We start from the raw sequence: 19,692 nt of genomic DNA on the forward strand, positions 1-19,692 counted from the left end.
AACAGATTCAAAATGTGTTGTGACATGAGATATGTGTCTGAGCCTCCTGTGCAGAATCTAATAATGTCTCAACAGTGTCTTTGTGATAGGTGTATCTTATGGCCCAGCGTACTGGGCATAAGGATGTCATTAGTTTGTGCTATTGGCTCTTTCATTGATGGATCCGGATTTCCCAAATTGTGGAATATCTGGTGGTATACAGACTATTCACCTAAATCATTTAATTGAGAGATTTTTAATTGAGAGCTTTTTCACCGAAAAATGGCAATTGAAAAATGTTGTAATCGAAAAAATCTTTCACATAATTTTCTTTAACCTAAAATATATGTATGTATGTTTGGGTGGGGTAATGGGTTAAATTTTGAAAACAGGGATTTGGGGGGGTCCCCCCAATAAAAAAAAGAAAAACAAATGATGGAGAAATGATGTCATTAGCTTGAAAAGATTAAGGAGCTTGACAACATTTTAGGTCAGTATTACCCAACATTGAAAATGTTTCGGATTATATGGTAATGATGGAATCTTTGTTGCAAGTAATTAGGTTTGTTAGATTTGGTGACTGGAATACACACATTTCATCAGTGGAAGCTGTCATCTAGCATGTCTTTGAATCAAACTTTCGTAATTACTCTGGAATGATGGAATACGATCTTGCAGAAATTGTGTTTTGATTGATTCAGATCATGGAAAATGGGAAGAGTTTGAAAAAGAAAACTGAGTTTTGGAAAAACGAATACTTCATTCTGTGTCCTTGGAACCGATGAAGATCTTGAACACCAAAACAGAGTTTTGAAGGTTACAGAAGATTTAGTTGGTCTGACATAAAGCCCTATAGCACTGGCACATTATTTTGTTACTGTTCCAGTACTTAACCACATATTGAACAGACATTGAGATATCAGGGAATGCATCATCACACAACACAAACATCATTACAACTGTAGAAAATAAGTAAACAGAGATGTTACTGAAATAAACAAATTGCATATACAACATAAACAGATTAGAAATCCCCTTAATTAAGATGCACCTGACCATGTCAACATTGTAGCCAAGACAGTTTTATTTACAGTATTACAAACGGTGTAAATTAGCACCATGACTGTATGGGATCCTATCAAGAAAAACAAACTAAATCTTTCTTCAAGTGCCAAGAAGAAAATAAAAATATAATTGGCTGGTAATGGTACAGAGTTAAGAGCAGACTGATCACTATTTGGCCGACTAGTTCCTATAACTTTATCAAAGTGGGAAGTAGATTGATGTAAGCCTTTACCACCACCACAAAGCAGCAGCTCAAACCACGAACACACAACTCCAACAGTAGCAATCACCAATAATTAAAATTAAAAGATATTATCTGCTGCATTTGTTGATGACATAGTACAGAACCAGTCTTTGAATAAATCTAAAGTATTCAAGCATGCAAGAATCTGACTGAAGCATTCACCAAACAATTCAAAAGAAGCACTGTGTGAAGGCATCACTATGCAGACACAGACAACAGATTCAAGTTTGGTCAATAAACATGTATTAGCTAAACAGGCAGGGTGGGGAAAGGCCTAACTTACTCTATGCTAAGGTGGGATTTCCCTACCTAAAGGAAACTAGGGATAGTCTGTGTCAGGAAGTCCAAAGCAAATGCCTGTCTGTGTCCAAAACATGTGCTTGCCCACACGTCTAACTGTATGCAATGTGTAGGGATGTCATCATCAAAACAACTAGTGTTCAAATAAATGTTCAGAGCTTCTTCTAGCTCTTGGCTTGTAAACAGGTTTCCCTTCCCCAAGTTCAAAATAGTTCACAACGCACAGAGGATCCCTTCCCCAAGAGTTCAAGTGCTTCTGCTTTCCAAAAAAACAGCACAATTCCTTGCAACACTTCCCAGCTCTACCTTTCACCAATTCATCTGGACAGTTCAGTTCTTTGACTTCAGATCACACAAGAGCTTTTTAGTATTCAAACACAAGCTTCTTTGAGGGTGCTTTCAGTGGCTTTTTCATAGAGGGGTGCACTCGACTTAGGCTCATCTGTCGGACCACATGGACCACCCATTACAGCTCACACAATGGACACACCATGCTTGCTTCCTTTTCCACCAACACGTTGCCACTACTTCAGCTTGACAGTGGTGCTTGATTTATTCACTTATCATATCCTCCTGATGTTGTGTCATGGCTTGGGTTGCCACCATGAACTTGTTGCACTCTCTGATATTCTCCTGGATCTTGCCAATGCGTGTTTGCTCATATCATACAGTTCCTTAAATTCTCTTGGCTCTTGCCAATACTTGTTCACCAATGCTTCTCATTTCTCTTGCCAACACTTGTTCACCAATGCTTCTCGTGGCTCTTGCCAACACTTCTTTTCTCATATCATACAGTTCCTTAATTTCTCTTGGCTCTTACCAATACTTGTTCACCAATGCTTCTTGTGGCTCTTGCCAAAACTTGTTTTCTCATATCATTCAATTCCTTAAATTCTCTTGACTCTTGCCAGTACTTCTCTTGACTCTTGCCAGTACTTGTTCACCAATGTTTATCGTGGTTCTTGCCAATACTTGTTTTCTCATATCATACAGTTCCTTAAATTCTCTTGGCTCTTGCCAATGAGTGTTCATCAATACTTAATTTCTTAAATCACACGATTCTATGTATCAGAAAGTTTCACAAACTTGTTTTCACCCAGAACAGTATTTCAAAAGTGCTTATCCTCATTTTCATCTGGATGGATATTCCAAAAAATACTTGCCTTCATTCAAATTGGTATGCCTTACTAGTTTTCTGTGCTCACCTGCCAACCCGGTGACCCCCTTTCTCGTGCAGTGCCACGCTCAGTGTCCCAGTGCCTCTATGTAGCTTTGATTACCCAGCCATGCTTCTCCTGCAGCTCAGGCCTCATACAAACGTTTCTACTGGTCGCACCGGTTCCCTTTCCGTGGTCTGCCACCAGCCTCCAGCGTCCTTCAGCTTTGCTTCCTGCTGCATAATATCGGCATCCTCCAAAGGTTCTTGAGCGCTCCTCTTGCCACTCCACCTTCCCAAAGAGGTCTGCTCTTGCCCAGCAGTCCATCGACCTGCTTCCACAGCTGACTCCATTTTCACAGTACCTCTTGTTTTTAAAGGTCTCGCCAGGACTAGATTGCTCACTGTTGAAACAGGAGTCCTGCATTACTCTTGCTGGCCTCTTCCTTGTCCCCGTATACAACAGATCTCTGTATGTGTGTGTAAGTTAATAAAGTGTGGATGTATTTCTCTAGTTGATATCTTCCTCGTCCCAGTACCATACTGGTATTTCTTCGGAAATGTTTTAGGGAAAAGATAGGGAAAGGATTGACAATAGCCTATAAAGGCTTGAGAGACAGTAGGCTTTTTGTGAAAGGGAAATGTGGGATACCATGTCTCACCCAAGCGTGCCTCATCCCTACACCCCAAGTCTTCTCCACCCAGGTGATCCTCACTTGCATATCCAACCCCAAGGCCTTTCCCTGGCCACCCGAGAGGTGGATACAGCGTAAAAGAAGTAAGGATGCCCTCAGGTTCCTCACAACTGGGAGTATTAAGTAATACTCTTAGTATTTGACACATGCAAAGAAAACTCAATCAAGAGTATGATGATGCAAATGTGGCCTGGACCATGGAGGGCATCAAGAACACACCAACGAGTGTAGAAAATTCAAGGGTTTTTATTAATGTTTCTGGAAAGGGGTCCATCCCTCTCTTTCTTTCTCATCTTTCGTGGGCTTTTTCCTCCTAGGACATACATTCCTGAACACCAAGGTTGGCACTAGAGATTGGTAACATCTAGTATCTAAAATCTGACTTGCTGGTTGTGTTGGTCTAAAGGCAGACACATTCTCTATCGCTTCTCCCTTTGGGAATTCCTAGGTGTATCATACACTGGGGTCACACAAAGGTCACAGTGATTTGTATGAATATGTTAAGTGCCTTCCAATTACCCATGCTGCACTAGCCCTTTCCTTTCATACCCGTGTATTCCCCACCCTGAACATCTAACTGCTTCTTTTACCTTCCTCCTACTGTCTTCCCTGCTAATCCTTCCAACATCTCTTCTCTCTCTGCCACAAACTCCCTCTTCTGTCCCTCTGATGTTCCTCTCTTTATACACTCCTTACCTCCACCCTCATATCTTATTCTCTGCTACTCTCTCTCTTCTACATTCTCCTCTGACTAAACTAATCTTTGACTACTCTCCACTACACTCCCCTCCCTCTACTCCTCACTACTCTCTCCTCCCTTTATTCTCCACTACTCTCTCCTCCCATTACTCTCTGCTACACTCCACCTCCCACTAACTACTCTCTACTAAACTCTACTCCCACTACTCTCTACTACCCTTTCCTCCCACTACTCCTCACTACTCTCTCCTCGCTTGACTCTCCACTACTCTGTCCTCCCACTACTCTCTGCTAATCTCCCGCAAACGAGTCTCATTCTCCAATCCTTCCACTCCGCTACCACATAACGCCACTCTACTCTCCTCCTATTACACTATACTGCAGCCATACTTTCTCCCACAGCCACCTTCCTTTCACTTTCACAGCTGCCCTTCTCAACCAGTCTCAATCATAACCTCCTACGATCTCCCTCAGTTTCACTCACTCCTCTTACATGCACTCTCTCTCCAAAGTACAGCTTTCTCTCCAAAACCACACCTCTTGACGATTTGCCTCCAAGCTCCGCTACACCATCCTTACTCCCCCTTGTCTCTTTTTCCTGCTTCTCCTCCCTTGTGCTCACTCAAACAATGCAGGCTGCACTGGTTGCACTGCCCCCTTTCAAACTTCCCCTGCCCCTTCCATTAGCTCCCCCTGTCAGCTAGTTGCCTGGGCAAACTGTATGGCTTCTGTGAGACAGGTACGGGATGAAGAGAGACACAGACTTGAGGATAACAGTAATGAGGTTCCGGGGTTGATGTAATACCTAAATGGCCCTAACTCTAAAGGGATTGTTCCCTCAACTGTTGTTGCTAAAGGCCGTCAATTTCTGAGAGTCCAAAACCAAAATCTGTATGTGTCTAAACCTATGCTTGCCCTCACTCTTTGACAAAATGTGATAGGAAGTCATCTTAAAGAGAAATAGTGGTTAAACAAAAGGAAATGTAAACCGTTATAGGTCAAAAGTTTGAATGAAAAGGATCGAATGACAAAAGGGTCGAATCAAAAGGACCAAAAACAAAAGAGTCGATTTTTTATTTATTTATTTTTTTACACTTTTTTGGGGGGGTCCACACCCAAGCCCCCTTTTTTGTGCTAAAAACAACTTTTTTTTAAACCACAGCTGGCTTTGGGTAGTCTTACCAATAGGGGGTAGTTCTGCCAGTTCAAAATAGTTCAACTCAAAAAGGTTGCCCTTCAAATTTATCACATACGGCTCTTGCAGTAAGTCAATGGAGTTTACAATGTCTATGGGTCTCTTGGTGTTCCCTTCCACAAGTTTTGACCTTTCCAGGTCCAAACAAAAAGACACAGTTCCTGTTAGGCCCCTCAGGGTTCCCTTCCCCAAATCTAGGCATCTTTTCACAAAGTCCAACAATGTCTTTAATGGGCCTCTTAGAGTTCCCTTCCCCAAGCCTATGGTTCTTTACGAAGTTCAACAAGAAACAAAATATAACACCATTATTTTTAGGCTTCTCAGGGTTCCCTTCCCCTGTCTGTTTCCTTATCATGCCTCTTGCACACTTCTTTCTCTCTTCTGTGTTCTGGTTTCCTCCTTTCGAGTTGTTTGCACCCTTTTCTGGCTTATATATCTCTTTAAATATCTTTGCTCTGGACTTTGCTTTATTTACGCACCACTAGCGTAGTTTCCACTTCTGTATTACTTTCTATCCTTTCATACTTTCCCTCTCATGCATTCCATCCGTGTCACTTTACGAAATCTTCTCTTTCTCCCTTTCCGCACCAGCCAACCGCACGATGCCGAGTTTCTCTCTCTCACTTGTTTGAAACTCACGGGGTAGTGTAGTTCAGGCGAGCGGTCTTTCTTGGATGCTTTGGGTCAAGGTCAGGGTCTCACCACCTGCCCCTTAGACACCTTTGGGACCAGTGCACGGCCCAAGGGAATGAGCACTTCGCTGAACACTGCCATCAGGATACAGGCTGCCTCGCTCCGGCTCCCTGGAGACACGGCTCCATAGCCACGCATCAACCCCTCAGGAACAACGGGCCAGCGTCTCGGCATGCCGTTCTCCGGATTCTCCAGGCTCCACTTCCTGCAGCTCGTCTGGTCGAGTCAGCATCCCCAGCTTACTCTCAGGCCTGTGCAGAACCACACCTTTTATAGCCCTCAGTGGAGTCAGGTGTGAATGAGAAAAGAACTAAGCCATGTTTGCCTGTTCCAGCAATACCACTTAATTGAAGACAGCTGACAAGAATTTGATGGACAACAGCGTCAAAAGCAGTCAACAGCTCCAAAAAGACCAATGCTCTGACACATAAGGCAAAGTTTTGTCGACTGCAACCACAAGGACCATTACAGCATTATGTCTAGGGCGAAAACCCACCAGAGATGGATGAAGGAGAGAATTGACTTCTACAAATTGGTGAAGATGGGAGGTAACAAATGACTCGTGCATTTTACCAGTGGTGGAGTATAGCTTATTTTAAAGCAGCAGGTACAAAACTGGAATGAAACATTGATGGATGAAATGTTGCTTGATATATGAATTGAAATCAGTGTACATAAACAAATTGTGTAAGATATTTTTTGAAAGAAAATGTGTTTGTTATTATACTTTAATGTATGCCTCTTTACCGCGATAAGCCTCATAACGTAGAAAAGGTGTCCGAAATGCATTAATAAATTCTAAGTAAATATCTTAAAAAATAATTGCCGAAACCCGGGATCGAACCAGGGACCTTTAGATCTTCAGTCTAACGCTCTCCCAACTGAGCTATTTCGGCTGCCTGCTCTCACGCACTCTATTCCAATACTTGTAAATTGTTGACGAGTCAGAACTAGTTGATTCAAATTTTGGAGTGTGTTATTATTAGAAATAACTCTTCCCTGTTTCCGCACAGTATTTATAAGAAAAACATGCTCGATGCTCGTTTCGAAATGACTAGTGCTCCTGAATTCTATCTCCAATGCACATTCTAGACGGGCTTACAATTGCACAATCTCCTGCAGGCGCTGAAAAGTAAAAATGAAAGAAGGACAACACTGATAAGACGAAACCCTGCATTAAAGCGCATAAACGCAGACGCCATCTTAAACCCATATCATTGGCAGATTCAGTGAACCGCAATCATATCCCATTGAAGACCCAATATAAATATCTCTCCTTCCGTGCCGTTCCCAGTCCGGATTAGAAAATATCCTCTCTGCAATTGCCGCGTTAACCGAAGAAGGCAAGGTAGTAGCTTGGCCCCAGCCTAAGCGCCGTCCCACCGTGCGCGCTCAGCGATAGATGTGAAGGACACGCGGCGGCCATCTTTAAAGTGCCACAATGAGCCTCTCGCCGCTACAAGTGTGTTATGCGTGTCGTTGAGAAGAAAGAATACATTTAATCCTTCATTGTTTTTATATTTAGATACCATTCCGAATATAAATATACGAATTTATTCATTCGTTTTTGTTGTAGTAATGTAGGTTTGATTTCGTGCGTAACATTAACAGTTCAGGAGATCGTTTTTACATCGTTGTTTGTTTTTACATCGTTCCGGGGTTTTTATAATGCTGTTCATTGGCGTCGTGAGATAAAACCGAACCATTGATCTTTGTAGACAAGTCCCCCATATGTGGAGCTCGTGTTCTTGATGCTTCTGAAATAGTACAGTTAGCGCTCATGAATCTGTCTGTCTCTGTGGCGCAATCGGTTAGCGCGTTCGGCTGTTAACCGAAAGGTTGGTGGTTCAAGCCCACCCAGGGACGAAGATACATTTTTATTTTCAGAACATCAACATCTTCCTATATAGGGTACAATTGTTCAAACATAATACCCTTAAAAGCCTCTTTTTATCTCACGTTCTTTAATTTAAAGAGAATGTTTTGTTATTATGTTTTAATGAGTACAGTTCACCTTTCAATGAAAAAATAAAAATAAGGTGAGAAATAACCACGTTTATCTCTCCATAATAGGGACAGTTTCCATTTGTGCATGTAACAATCATTTTCCTGTGCTCTCTGGGAATATATACGCTGTGGATAACGTTGACATATTCGACTACCGACCCGGTTGTGATGGTGTGGCCATCACAACCCCACCTGCAGGCACACACGCACGCACACAGTACTCACACCAAGAGACACGCCGGAGACGTGTTGCTGCTCTGGTCTCTGGCGCGAACTGCCGGCCGGGACCGTCTTTATTAAATGCATGCATGCGCGAGCCTCGTTATGGGCTGCGCATTCGCAGAACCGCGTATTACTACGCAACATCCCTCCTTTTTCCCCAATGAACATTGCTCAACAGTATAACTTAACAACGTATTCTTCAAACATAACTGTTCCAGCACGACATAGATGACTAGGCAGGGTCCATAATAAAGTCTTGGAACCTCTGCGGCGGCTTACGCCCCGCCTGGCTCGGGTACCTGCGTGCCTCGGCCTGAGGCACCTCTTGTGTCCCTTGAGTCTCGGCCAGTCCATCGGGTCTCGGTGGCGGTTCATCGCTCGGCTCAGGTGCCGGAGGGTCGACTTCGTCCGTTTCGGCAGATCCCACGCGCTTGAAAAACAAGACATTCCTGGTGACAGTTCCACGTGCGTTGGCCGCTGTGATCATCGAGCCCTTCACATGCGTCACCCCCAGGGGCTGGGTTTCGTAGGTTAACGATAACTTTCCTTCTGCTCTTCTGTTTCGCGCCAATACGGTATCCCCCACCGCAATTGGCCTCTCCGAGAGCTTCCTCCTGATCATCTCCTTTTCATTCCGCACCGCCCTCTCCGTTCGCACGTGATCCTTTTCAATCTCCCCCGGCTGGCGGCCTTCCATTTCGGGCAGGAGCCCTCTTGGTACACCCTTAAAGAGTGCTTCGGCAGGGACGAAACCCGGTTGACTGATGGGGGGTCGAGCGATACTCTCGAAGGAAGTCCACTAAGTTGCGTCGGTGGTCTGCGCCTCCATCTGCTGATATGCGGAACACTTTGTTTAGCGTTCGCATGAAGCGCTCTACCTCCCCATTTGCCCTCGGCCAGAGCGGTGTGACTTTCCTATGGCGTATTCCCCTCTCCTCACAGTACTGAGCAAAACGTTGCCCCCGAAATGGTGCCCCATTGTCTGAGCATATCTCCACCGGAAATCCAGGCGTGGCGAACATTTTCTCCAGCGCCATGATGGTGTGGTCACTCGCCGTCGACTCCACCAGTTCAACCTCCGGATAGCGGGACCATTGGTCTGTCACCACTAGAAAGTAGAGCCCTCGGCCGGTGGATCCAAAGTCGGCATGGACCGTCCCCCATGGCTGGTCACTTCTCTCCATGGTTTGGATCGGCGGGGCCCTCTCCACCGGGTGGGCTGCTTGGCAGGGGATGCACCTTCTCACAAACTCCTCCACTCTACTTTCCAGGTCGGGGAACCAGACCTTGAGTCTCAGTCTTGCTTTCATCTTGGCCATCCCTTGGTGCCCATTGTGTGCGAGCTGCAGAACCTTGTCAACCAGTGTTCTTGGGATGACAATCTGGTGACCCCTTAGCAGGAGGCCATCCTCGGCTACCGAGAGCTCATGGCGCGCTTTCCAGAGGACCTGCAGGTCTTTCTGAGCCCCTGCGTTCCTCCGGGAGTTGTCCTGGAGGACCTCTCGCCATTCTCCATTTGCCATAGCAAGCTTGATCCTTGTGAATGTCTCGTCCATGTTGGAGTCTTCGGCGATCTCCTGGCGGGATAGGGCAACGGGCAGCGCCGATTCGACTGCGAGATGTATCGCTTCAACACCCTCAGCCACTTCCACTGTTTTTTTTGGCGTCCCCGCACCTGGATGGCCGAAGGTAGTCTGCCGGGTTGTCAGGGCCTGGTCGATACAGCAGTTTGACCCCGTACTCCATTAACGACAACATTCATCTCTCTATTCTAGGCGGTGGTTTGGATGATGTTCCGGACAAGATCGGGATGAGAGGCTTGTGGTCGGTTACCACCACGACCGGTTTTCCCAAAATATATATCCGGAAGTGCTTGCACCCCCATAGGATGGTCAGAGCTTCCTGCTCTATCTGAGAGTACCGCCTCTCCGTCTCTGTTAGCACTTTGCTGGCATATGCGATGGGCCTCATGGTTCCTTGATTGTCGGCCTGCATGAGGACAGCCCCCAGTCCTACGGGGCTGGCATCGACTACAATTTCGGACGCCCGATCCGGATTGAAGTATGCCATCGTTTCTTGTTCCGATAAGGCATTTCTGATGTTGTCGAAAGCCCTCTGTTCTTTCTCCCCCCAGTTCCAGGCGATGTCGTTTCTGGTTAGCGCTCTCAGGGGTTCCGACAGGGAGGCTAGATCACGGATGAAGCGACCATAATACGTCACCATACCCAGGAAGCTTCTGATTTCAGATGGTGAGGTTGGCCGGGTAGCTTCCCGGATATCCTTCACTTTTTCGGGATCTGGTGATATGCCCCCCGCGTGGAAGACGAACCCGAAAAATTCCAGCCTGTCTCTCAGGAACTCACACTTCTCTTTGTGCAGTGTCGACCCTAGGTCGCGCAGCCTCACCAGTGTGTTTTCCAGGCGCTTTAGGTGTTCAGCCTCGGAACGGGAAAAGACCAGAATGTCATCCGACATGTTTCTCACTCCCTTGAGTCCGGACAGGGCTCCCCTGATGGTATTCTGGAAGACCTCTGCTGTGGAAGAGATACCAAAACTGAGTCTTTTATATTGGTATAACCCATCATGAGTCGTAAACGTCGTGATGTATCTTGACTCGGGGTGGAGCTCTAACTGATGGTACCCGGACCTCAAATCCAGTTTTGAGAACACTTTCGCCCCTTGAAGCTCCCCAATGATGTCGTCCAGGGTGGGTGTTATGTGGCGCTCTCTTTTGATCGCTAGGTTGGGAAGCCTCATGTCCACGCAGATGCGCACTGCACCCGGTTGTTTGGGCTTTGGGGCTACCACAATCGGGGAGACCCATGGGGTGGGGCCCTCTACCTTCTCAATGATGTCCTTGTCTATCAGGGATTGCAGCTCGCGTTCCACCTGTGTCCTCAGATGGAAAGGGACGCGGCAGTGATTGAGAGCCGTTGGTATCACCGACCCATCAATGTGGAGGCGTATTGGGTCAGCCTTTAGTTTCCCTATCCCTCGGAATATCGTTTCAAAACGACTCAACAGATTTTCCAAGTCAGTGTGATAGACTGCAAATGAGAAGTGTACAATGTCCAATGCCTCAGCCGCAGCACAACTCAGAAGGGAATGCGGGTTCACAGCTGTGACAATGAATCTTGCCATTATTTTATTTTGTCCGTGAGTGACTGGGGCCACGAATACTTCTTGGATGGGAAGCGGTGTGTGTCCTCCGAAAGCGTATATCCGTGCTGTGGACTCTGCTAGGCCTGGTGGACCAGGGAGTGCGTTATAGTGTTCCGTTGCCAGCACACAGACGGACGCCCCAGTGTCTATCAAGACCGGTGTGGGTGTTTCCCCAATGTTAACTGTGCACTTGGGTTGTCGTCTCCTGCCTGGGCCTTCAGCTATGCTCGAGATGAAGAAGATTTCGTCTTCCTCCTCCTCCTCCTCGGCGATGTTCAGGTCCTGTACGCCTTGTTCAATGGATGACACACTCCTCACTCTCCGAGTGCCGCCTCTGGCAACCCTTTCGGGCCCCCTCGACACGACGACAGGTGCTGATGCCCTGCACACCCTTGCATAATGTCCTCGGGTGTTACACCGGCCACAGGTTCTCGATTTGGCTGGACAGTCACCCATATGTGGCATGTCGTACCCACAATATTGGCACGAGGGAGCGTTGCTATGCCCCCCAGGCTATCAACTCCTCTTGACGTCCACCTTGACTTTCCTGGGTTAGTGCGGCCAATTGCAAAAGCCTCACCTTCGTTCCTCCCATGCGTGGCTGCATCCATTTTCGCACCCCTCGCGTCAGCCAGCTCATAGGCCTTTCCTGTGTCCAGAATCTGTTGTAGGGTCAAACCCGGTTCAATATCTGCCTCCTCAGTTTACCAGAGCTGCAGCCCTGTAACAACTGGTTCCGAACCATCTCCTCTTCATTTCCCCATCTACAGGAGCTTACTAGAACCCTGAGTCGTGCACAAAATTGATCCAATGACTCTTCCTCTCGTTGTCTTTCTGCACTCATGACAAACCTATCAAAGTCTACATTCGCCATTGGCAGAAAATGATCTCGGAGCGCCTGCTTCACTGCAGCATACGTCGCAACCGGAATGTTCAGAGAGTCATATATCTTTTGCACCTCGGCCCCTGCTGAGTACACAATGATTGCAATTCATTCTTCGTCCTCCGTGATCCCCGAGGCTGTGAAGAACATCTCCAACCTCTTCACCCACAGAAGCCGTTTAGGCCCCAACTTGGAAGGTGGGCCCGTGGTATCAAATTCGGGCATGGGGGCTAGTGTGCTGTTCACCCTGCGAGGGATGGGGGCAGGAGCGCCATCCTGTTCTTCTTCCTCCCCCATTTCCCTGCGTGGTACTCACAGAAATACGTTGAACTGGTTTGAAGACAGGGCCCCGGATCACCCTTGGCGCAATATCTTCTCCAGTGCCAATCTTTTCTTCTTTTTCCTGTTATATTGACAGAATGCCACAACCTTGCGGCTGCACAGGCTGTGGAGGGTCCAAAAATTGACTATTTTCGGTGCAAATTGCAGGTGGCGCACGAGCACCCTCACGGGCCGCAACCACTGCGTTCTGCGCTCAATCCAAGATGGCCGCCGGCCACACGTGTGAGCCTGTGCCGATACGGAGCAGTGTTCTCCTCTCTGGATGCTGCCGGAGCGGAGGACTGCTCCCATCCCATCCTCGTCGCCAGTGTGATGGTGTGGGGCGATGGCAGGCCCCACCTGCAGGCACACACTCACACACACAGTACTCGCACCAAGAGACACGCCGGAGACGTGTTGCTGCTCTGGTCTCCGGCGCGAACTGCCGGCCGGGACCGTCTTTATTAAATGCGCGCATGCGCGGGCCTCGTTATGGGCCGCGCATGCGCAGAACCGCGTATTACTACGCAACATCGGTTACTTACTGGTAATTTTCATTACTCCCAGTCTTACTCTTGCTTGTCAGGTCCTACTTCCATCTCAAGAATACATTCCATCTTTTTACCATTAGTTACATATGCCTACCCCAACCCTCCCCTGAGAGTAGAAAACCTACCTAACGCAGCAAGAAGGGATTTTCACACCGCATCAGGATGGACGAGTAGGGTGTAAGTACTGTGATGAGGCAATGTAGGTGTTGTGGGTGTCCTGCCATTGACATCCGCAGGCACGCACAGTGCTAGTCACATCAGCACACGACAGGCCCAGTGCCTGTGGGCGTTGGGGCCTGCCTGGACATCCGGCAGGCCCCGTGGTGCTATAGTACTCCAGCACCATCGGGTGTGGGGGCACCGCTAGCCATGCCCCTGACAGTGCAGACCTCTGCCACCGTGCTGGTATGAGGGTCCCACAGCATAAGGGCATGCAGGCCTGTGCCTCCACATGTAGGCCTGCAGCCTACATGAAATGAGGCATGGACTCAGGAGCTCCTCTTCTGGAGTCTGCAGCCGTTCTGTTGGGCGTTTCTGCAGAAACTCCTTTTATTAGCTTAGGCCATGACACAGTTATGGCCCGTGTTAAAAGGGCAATACACACGGGGAAAGATACATTCCCTTAAAGGGGCAACACTAGTAGGAGGGTCACCCACCACACTCCTCCTTTTTCATAACAAACAAACAACTATTCCTAAACCTAGACAATCCCCTTCCCCCATCATAGACAACATTACTTGCGCTACTTCCGAACCATAGGAGCAACGACAACTAGAATATGCCACGGCTAAACACACAAAGCTCACATGTCCGTGGACATACTATACATACTAACACCCTATACACATACCTCGCGGATGACATTCGCGATTGGTGAACCGCGATTGTGAAATGTTGGCAGTCCGACCACATGTTTCAAAACCCTCCATTAACCTGGGGTGTGGAAACTACAACCTCTGAATGACGCTGTTGTTAGCTGCTGCCACCATACAGCCCACACCTCCAAACAGCGAGATCACCGCTTCACCTGGCTGTTCTTTACCGAGATCACTTTAAACATATAATTAACATGCAGGCTCACAGCATCAAGACATGTATTTGAGGAGTCCCCGTTGAGCAATTGCAGGACTGCTGGAGACCAGTTCACCTTCCACCAATGTCTGTTCAGGATGTCTATCTCTGCGGGTCCAGGTCTGTCGGTGTTACAGTTCACAAAAACCAGCAAAGCCGCACCTGGGGATACCAGGGGCCACTTCAGCTTAGACCCTTGATGTTATGGTATGCAGCAAGATGCTGACAGCAGGGCCTCTTGGTGATGGCACATGATGTTGACAGGGCGTGGGGTGACAGCATGTTACTCCCCCCTTCTCTTTTGTCACACTCTCACAGGCAGGAGTGCCACTAGTGCAGTGGCATGAGGACACACAAGAACTCTTGCGGTGCTGCAACCCTCACTTGCTCGTTGCACTTCTTGCTGATGGCGGGTGCCAGGGCTGCATGACGTTGGTTGGCCAGACCCAGGTGATGGGGTGTCTGGGCAATTCCTTTTCCTCCCTCAGGCAGGAGCCACTGCTGTTGATGGAGCAGCAGCAATGACAAGTCCTTCTTCAAGGTCGGACAGTTGATTTGGTGACATCCGAGCTCGGGGCTGCCAGGAATAGCACCCAGGGCGACATCTGCCTTGACCATGGATGGAGGCCCGGTTGGGTGACACTCATGGCCAGGTGTTTGGGCCATTTACTGTTCCAGCTTCCCCCTTTTCCTGGGACACCTGCTCGGTGCTCATGCTTGTGGAGGTGGGGTGGCAAACATCACTTCCCATGGATGGTGCATACACACCTCGACATTCCATAACTTATTGTCCCAGGAGCTCAGATCACAGAAGCTCCCCAATTCACTGCACAGCGCCCAGGATCTTCAATCTGCGGCGGGACAGTCTTCGCCTTTCGTCCTGCTCCAGCATGGCTCACCTTACTTTGCACTACTGAAACAGCAACACTCCTTCACTTGGCATGGCATTGTATGCATCTTCTTCCCGCGTTGTTTTCCACTTCGGAGTTGCTGCTTGGTTTTCTGGGGCTGATTAACGTCCACAATTGCGGAGACAGGATGGCAAGTATCACTTTTGCTGGATGGATGCTTGCCCGCATGAGGAAGGATGCACGGATTAGGTTGACCGGGCACTAGCCATCTACCTTTATCTGTTCCACTTTGTATCGTTAGTTATCATGACGAATAGAAGACATCAGGCCATCCTCAGCGCTGTTCATCCCTTCTTCCTTCCTTGAGGCTCACGTAGCAGGGCACACGCTCCTTCCTGTTGAGGCTTTGGTGCTATTCATGCTGCACATGGAGAGCTGCGCAGCACCACCTATCAGCCCTGGTCTAACTCTCTCTCGTGGCCTCTGAGACTCGTCTCCTCCCATAACTGACACTGCTACCGATTATACCTTAGAGGTGCCATCTTCAACCTTTCCATCAAGGGAGTCACGCGCATGCCTCATGAGGAACGCCGTTTGGAATGGTACTGACCACTCTCTGGACTTCACTAAGGGAGGCCTCAATGTAGGGCATTGGGATGTGGTCCTCCCATGAGGGACAGCATTGGGGTCATAAAACTTCCTCTGTCATTCGGCATTCCTTTGCTTGCATGTCTGGATGCCTACTGGTACTTGCAGTGTGTTGGATGCAAACCGTGTGGGAGGCACAATTACTGGAGAGTGCAGAGAGGAGCTTCATTTCAGGGCAGGCCAGATCTTCACTGCACTGTCCATCGTATCCCCATCCGTGCAGCGGGCCACAGCTATCACAGGCCCTGACACAGGGGCACTTCTGTTGTGATGTCGGGTGGCCCGATTGTCAGTGGTGCCCCCATACACCTTTGACTCAATTACGTCGATGCACAACGCCTCCTCCCACCTTGAAGCTCTGAACGCAGAGCAAATTGCATCACTGCCAACTCAGTCCAGGATCATGGGGCACAACGGCTTGAGAGGGACGTACAGGGCCTCTCCGACCTCAGCCCGTCTGAAACAGCTGCTGGCATCCACACCACTGGGCGCTCCGGGCTCAGCTGGTGCGCAGCGGGCTTCCTTCTTCACAGCTCCGGGCTGGACCAGCGCAGCACCACCGTCATCTGGCCACGTGAACATGGCCTTTGCTTGTAGATTGTGTTCCCGTGTTCTGTATGAGAGTCCCCTGCAGTCAGTCGGCTTCTCTCGTTGCCCTTGCAGGCTCACAGGATTCCTGTCCGGCAGCAATGTGTTCATGTTTGAAGCAGATGCTCAATAAGGGCCTACGACTTCAGGGTGCACACCATACGACGCTGAGAATTGGGCAGATGAATTGTGTTGCGGGCACTGTGTGGAGGCACGGAGAAAGGCCCGCCCTCTAGTGCGGTACAAGCACTGCATCGTGTGGGAGCGCAGGACAGGCAGTACATCTTCCCTCTTCAGCAGGCTTCTATTCTCACCGCCGTTGGGCCCCGGGATCTCCTGGCACATTGGGGCCTCTCTTTCAGGGCAGCGGACGCCGCATCATTGATTTGCTGCGGGGAACACACTCCTCTCTTGTGTGGGCAGACTGCGCTACTTCTTAGCATGGACGGATGTTCATATGGGCAGCCCGCACTTCTCCTTAGCATGGCCGGCTGTTCATGTGTGCAGCCTGCACTTCTTCTCTTTTCGATAGCTCCGATCCCGTAGCTTCCTTTCACTTTCCTTGCTCCCGACTGGAGCACTTCACCAGTTTCACCGCCGGCGGCCCTGTCCTGGAGCACCTGGGGTCGCTGGTACAGCAGAGTGCTGGCTGCACCTTTGCCGGAAGCGGGCACCCTCCGTTCTTCACTTTACTGCCTGGGACATCCCTCCCACCCCCGACACGCTTCAGCGTAGAAAGCAGCAGGCACTCGCCTCTGCATCGAAGTCGCGGCTGCGGCTGCTTAATTCTTTGTGATATGGGAGCGCAATCGGGCCCTCCCCTTGCCCTCCTTCATGGCGGCGGTGAAGGGCAGGTGGATGTTTGGTGTTCGTGGGAAAGTGTCGGTGAAGGTGGATGCGGGACGTCTGGAATGGAGGAGGGGGGGGGTGAAGCTGAATCGGTTGAGGATAGGGCATGTGGGGCTGAATGACTGTCTGTTTCGAGTGGAGAAGCGTGAGTCGAGGGACTGTGCGGTATGTGGGGTGCCTGAGACTGTGGGACATTTTTTGCTTAGGTGTGAGAGACATGTTGAAGAGAGAGAATTGATGAGGTTTCGGTTGACTGCGTTAGGTGTGGCTGAGCTGAGTGGGAGGACTTTGCTGGGAGGTGACGGGGTGAGAGGCAGGAGGAGGAGCAGTGTGATGTTGGATTTTGTGAGGCAGACGGGGCGGTGGGAGGAGTTGTGAGTTTGTGATCTAAGTATTGATTGGTGGGTCTGGTGCACATCATCCTTTAGGATGGGGAAGCGCCTGCGTGGGTCCGCTCATGCCTCCGATGAAAGAAAGAAAGAAAGAAAGAAAGAAAGAAAGAAAGAAAGAAAGAAAGAAAGAAAGAAAGAAAGAAAGAAAGAAAGAAAGAAAGAAAGAAAGGGCTCTCTTCGCAGGGGGGGCACTCTCCTTCTTCATTTCAGGCGGCAGGTGCCGCTGTCCAGGCACGAACGACCGAACCAGCACTGCTGCCACAGTTGGTGAAGGCGCTCTCCTTCTTTTCTCACTCCGAACTGGAGCATTTGGTCCTCACTGGGGAGCTCCCACCGCCGGCCGCACAAGCACTCCCTTCAGAGGGGCACGGCCGGGGACCATCGCTGGCAGGGCTAAGTCCTTCTCCAGGACACCCTAGGAGGGCAGCAGACCTCTCTCCCCCCCTGGGAGGTCCCGGTCGTCTTGTGGCTGTGGCCGCTCCAATTACTCTCCCCTCATGGCTGAGGACACCGCAGGGGTGTGCATCTCGAGGGGTGCCACCATGCTCTGATCCTAGCCACATGAACACCCTCATGGATGCGGGCAGGGGCAATGCGGCAATGAGCTGCCACTCCTCCTCCTCCCCCCGCCTCCTTCCCTCTTGTGAAAGAACAGAGAGAACTAAGCCGAAGGGACAGGAGGGGAAGGACACATGCAAGGGTCCTCCTCGTCGCCAATGTTGTGGGTGTCCTGCCATTGACATCTAGCAGGCACCCATAGTGCTAGTCACATCGGCACACGACAGGCCCAGTACCTGTGTGGGTTGGGGCCTGCCCTGGACATCCTGCCGGCCCCATGGTGCTATAAGACTCCAGCACCATCGGGGGTTGGGGCACCGCCAGCCATTCCCCTGACCGTGCGGGACTCTACCACCGTGCTGGCACGAGGGTCCCACGGCATCAGGGCATGCAGGCATGTGCCTCCACGTGTAGGCCTGCAGCCTACATGACATGAGACATGGACTCAGGAGCTCCTCTTCTGGAGTCTGCAGCCGTTCTGTTGGGTGTGTCTGCAGAATCTCCTTTTATTAGCTTGGACCATGACACTCATGGCCCGTGTTAAAAGGGCAATACACAAGGGAGGGATAATTCCCTTAAAGGGGCAACACTCATGGGAGGGTCACACACCACAGTTGGACTAGGAGCAATGAAGATTGCCAGTAAATAACCGGGTCATCACCTCCATGTCCCTCTTCCTCGTCCTAGTACTTACCTGCGAGGCATACCAAAGACTGCTGTGTAAAAATGATCCATAAATTCAACAGAGACCAACCAGAGAGCAATTCCAACACATTATCACCAATTTATTTCCAAACATGACCATGTGTACCTGCACTCAACACTGCCTCCCCGAATGAGGAAGGTACTTGCACGTGCAAATTGAGACGATAGTGTCTGGTGAACATATTCGGGTCAGCCCAGGTCGCCAATTGTTAGGAAGTGTGATAATAACACTTATTCATACTATACGAGTAATTTATATAGTATCTGGTTTATTTGGAGAAGCCCCCATGGAGGCCAACCTTCATCTGTTCAGGCAACTTCGTGTATGGTTCCAACAACATTCTGGAACCATACACGAACATGCCGTCATGGTTACAGAACTAATTAACATCATAGTTTCAGCACGGTGTACTGATGACCATGGTAATAAACATCACAACATCTTCCCTTCTATATTAAACTGAACAAACTAAGTTTAAATTTTAAAATGTTACCACTGACATTTCCTAACTATATATATATCATGTTGACCTAATGCCAATTTAAGAAAAGGATACACTTATAAAGTATTGTATATCTTTTGATGCTCTTGCTTCTTTGTGTTGCTGTAGTTCTAAGTCACAATTTTTTTTTTAATAATATACATAGTCATCATTATAATTCCACGCTCTTTTCCTAACTCTTGAAGATGACTGAACATTCTCTATATTTTTTTTTGTATTTCCTTTTTCTGTCACTTTCTCCTGAGCATATGCTTTGTTCATATATCCCAAGTCATTTAACTTGTCTTTAAACATTTCTCCCTTTGCCAACTTTTCTTCATTAAGTTTTACAACTTCCTCCTCCTTTGCCAAAATA

The 19,692-nt window shown here is 48.8% G+C and overlaps 2 non-coding genes across 2 annotated transcripts; one reads left to right on the forward strand and one right to left on the reverse strand.

The window, feature by feature from the left end:
* Positions 1-6,849: 6,849 nt before the first annotated feature.
* TRNAF-GAA (transfer RNA phenylalanine (anticodon GAA)) lies at positions 6,850-6,922 on the reverse strand. Its single transcript has one exon. It is a non-coding gene; the product is annotated as a tRNA-Phe (tRNA).
* An 896-nt stretch (positions 6,923-7,818) lies between these two features.
* TRNAN-GUU (transfer RNA asparagine (anticodon GUU)) lies at positions 7,819-7,892 on the forward strand. The gene has a single exon. It is a non-coding gene; the product is annotated as a tRNA-Asn (tRNA).
* The last annotated feature ends 11,800 nt before the right edge of the window (positions 7,893-19,692 follow it).

This window comes from Ambystoma mexicanum, chromosome 2p, assembly GCF_040938575.1.
Source record: "Ambystoma mexicanum isolate Mex_15411 chromosome 2p, UKY_AmexF1_1, whole genome shotgun sequence".
NCBI classification, from domain to species: Eukaryota; Metazoa; Chordata; class Amphibia; order Caudata; family Ambystomatidae; genus Ambystoma; species Ambystoma mexicanum.